This window comes from Poecilia latipinna, unplaced genomic scaffold (assembly GCF_001443285.1).
Source record: "Poecilia latipinna isolate Pla-1442-1.1 unplaced genomic scaffold, P_latipinna-1.0 Scaffold468, whole genome shotgun sequence".
Taxonomy (NCBI): domain Eukaryota; kingdom Metazoa; phylum Chordata; class Actinopteri; order Cyprinodontiformes; family Poeciliidae; genus Poecilia; species Poecilia latipinna.
This window is the reverse complement of record NW_015113084.1, coordinates 1-3,452: the sequence shown is the minus strand read 5'-3', so window position 1 is coordinate 3,452 and position 3,452 is coordinate 1. Positions and strand designations below refer to the sequence as shown.

At 35.0% G+C, this 3,452-nt stretch overlaps 1 protein-coding gene across 1 annotated transcript in view; it reads right to left on the bottom strand.

Moving 5' to 3' along the window:
- Positions 1-1,482, bottom strand: part of LOC106951681 (NACHT, LRR and PYD domains-containing protein 4E-like) — a 22,243-nt gene extending 20,761 nt beyond the window's left edge. The window contains exon 1 of the mRNA XM_015039340.1: positions 1,188-1,482. The gene's annotated coding sequence lies outside the window, so the exon portion shown is untranslated. The remainder of the gene's footprint in view (positions 1-1,187) is intronic.
- Between the last annotated feature and the right edge of the window lie 1,970 nt (positions 1,483-3,452).

Below are 3,452 nucleotides of genomic sequence, written 5' to 3'. Positions count from 1 at the left end.
GATGAAGAAGCTGCTGTACATCAACCATATCAGTCCACTAGATGGAGACATTGAGCTGCAGCTTGCATGAACAAACTACAGTATACCTGCTCCACAATAACAGTTCAACATCTGAGAGCATTTAAGAAATAATCCATATTCAAAGTACCAAACTCAAATTTACTCATTAGATTTTGGATGTCCATGTACCAACTTTTAGAACATTAGAACAAAAAATCTGATTAGAAATAAATGTTAGATTTCATAGGACATCCAAAGGTTTGTTATGCAAATATATTAAATACAATGTAATTTATATTAAAATAATTAAATTAAATAAATTATACCTCCAGGTGAGACTAAACGTTGTTCCAAATGTATCCATCACCCAAAATCCAGGAACAATAAACTAATTTATGGCTCAACATTACAAGAAAATTCAACTGTATATGGTCACCTGCAACATTAGTGTTTACCACCAAAGCATCATCCAGACACAATTGTCAGACCTTCAGTTGATTTTAGACACTTTGCAAAACTTCATGAAAAATTCATCACAGCCAACAATCTCTGTATTCAGTTCCTGGTTATAAAGTTGCTTACTGGTGCTTTGAGCAGAACCTGAGGCTTGTCGTACATCATAAATCTTGTGGTTAGAGAGACAGCGCCAACAAGGAAACATTTCAGTTGAAAAATTGTTCCTCCTGTTTTGTAGTTGATGCGGTTCTGCAGCATTCTGTTCTCAACGGTGTTTTCCAAGACTCTGCTTTCATTATTTATCTCACAGTCATTAACTAAAATGATGATGATCTATTCTTATACAAAACTATCAATAAACTTTCAGCATATCTGGTATATTTTTAACACACCATGTAATAGACCTCTAAAACATCTATCTTATACTCCACCAAAGTATAACTTAAGTAGAATCAAACCCATTTCAACAGGAAGTTTTTGTTTCTGAGTTTTATGGTGAAACCAAAGGTTGAGTTCAGGATATTAGAAACATTAATCAATTTCATGAAGAAATAAATATCCACAATTATTTAAGTTAGGCTATATTCCAGTAATCCTCTGCATTCCTCTTCAGAATAAACAAATCAATACATGTTAAAATAAGAAGAAAGTGTTTTCTCGAATCAGAAAACAGAATCAAACAAAAAGAGTTTTCTAAAGATAAAGTACAACCTAAAACAGAGCAAACTTACAGTTTCTTTAGTCTTGTGTTGAAGACGACAACACTCTCCACTCAAGGTGTGAACCAAACAGCTTGTGACACAGATGAGCTGCTTACAGGAATTTGTTTGTCTCTAGTGAAGGAAGAAAACTGGGTAGGAGGAAAAGCAAAGAAAGTTGTTGAACAACATTCCCAAAGTTGTTTTTCTGATTGAAGTGCAGACGGCCTTTTGAAATACAACATTGTCTTCTTCATGAAGTGGGTAGTGGCAATGTTTTCCCAATGTTCTTTTGAAAAATGCTCCAAATCCGTCAGATTTCAGGGTTATGGTTGAATATAGTCCTTTACATACCAATTTACAGATTTTAATCCATAGTGGAGGGAAAAGTCTGGACAGTGTTGCACAAAAGTTTCTCCACTTCTTCATGGTATTCTTTGCTGTTCTATGGTAGATCTGAAGCTTTGGAAATTGTTTGTATCATCCTCCTGACTGATACGACATGACAGTGCGATCTGTTTGGTGGAAGCTCTCTGCATACCAAGGTTTTGACTAAGAAAATGTCAGAAAATGCCCTAAAACAGCTAAGCTTTATTTGGTGTTTATAAAATGCATCTTACATGATGGAAGATGTGCAATGACTCCTTTAGGACACGAAGTTGAATGTGCCAGTTAATTCCAAACACACATTCACAGTTATGAAAAGATATACATGCTTAATCTGCTAAATAAGCCCTTTTTATATCTTTAAAAAAATTATGTTATTATACAGCTTTTAGATCACAATAAAGTTGGGGAAGGTTCAAAATGTATTTATCTTGGTCTCTATGATGGCCACGCTCACACCTTTCATACACTTTATTTCAAAACTCAACTAAATAAACCAAACACTTTGCAGCGATGCACTTCTGCTGATTTCCACTAGAGGGCAATCTCAGACTGTCAGGCTGATGTCGGGACAGATTTTTACGGTATTCACATTTTAGGTATTTTTAATTTCTATGTTTCCAACTATTGACAAATAAATATTTTCCATTTATTTTAGATAACAGAAAGAAGGCAAACAGTAAGTACATCAAATCAAGAACACCAAGTCTTGTGAAAGAGCTGCCATTTTAAGCAGATGAAGGTTTATCATTTCAGGTACGGAGAGATCAGATGTTCTGATTGACCTTTAAACTCTCAGCTGGACCATCAAGCAAAAATCAAACTGCATTATTAGCTTTATAGCCCCACAGTAGCTGTGTTTCAGCTGAGTAACCTCTGAATTACTGCTTAGCAGAACCTGATTATGTGTAAAAGTCTGCAACACAACAGAGATTCAACAAACATCTTCATTTGGGAACCATCTGATGAAGACGAGGGATGATGAAAGTCAACAGCAGCAGGACTTTCAGCTTTGTGGTCACATTTCTTAATCTCCCACTCAGTCTGATCAGTAAACTCTGGGTCGGGTCAGAGCTGTGGTGAGCTGGACACCTGGTGTCAGAGGTCAGCTCTGTGCTGACTAATAAAACCTCAGAAATGACAGAAGGAGGCATTAAATTATAGATATTACATTTTAGGAGCAGCTAAAGAAGCTGAAGGCCACATGTTGAACTGACATATGGATACAGTATAAATAATGTGCTGCATTTAGTCATCATTAAAATGTGATTTAGTTTGATTTATGTTGAGTTGTTCTGGTTAAACTGAGGTCACAGATGGACCAGGTAGTCCAGGAAGTGAGTGCTGGACCAGAAACACAGTTTATCTCTACTTTAATTTGTTTTAATAAATAAAGAATGTTATCACAGTAATGACAGTGTCCCTAAAGAGTAATTTCTCCTAGTACATTACAGGACACAACAGACTTAGATAATAGACTTATTTCAGGAGTAATTATAACTCTTTGACTGAAAGTGAAGGAGGAGATAGTGAAACTAGAGTCAATAATTAACTTATTTGTAATTACACTCATCTATTTCCTAATAAACTAACTAAATAAAAACAAACATGAAATATTGCATGTTTCATGCATATTGCATGTTTTATGAACTGAACATGAAGAACTGAACATGGTCCTGTTCATTAAACTAGATAACAAATATAACTTTATATGTCTCTATCAATCTACCTGGAATTTTAGGAAATTAATTTTTCAAACAATGTGGAGCTCCAACACCGAGTTAAATTAAACCTGGGTTAAAAGTTTGAAAATGGTACTGTAACACACACTGCCAGACACTGAAACTGACTGTTTTTTATTTTAACACGTCAGTGTCATACAAACAGCATCTTTAGACAATCTCTAGACCA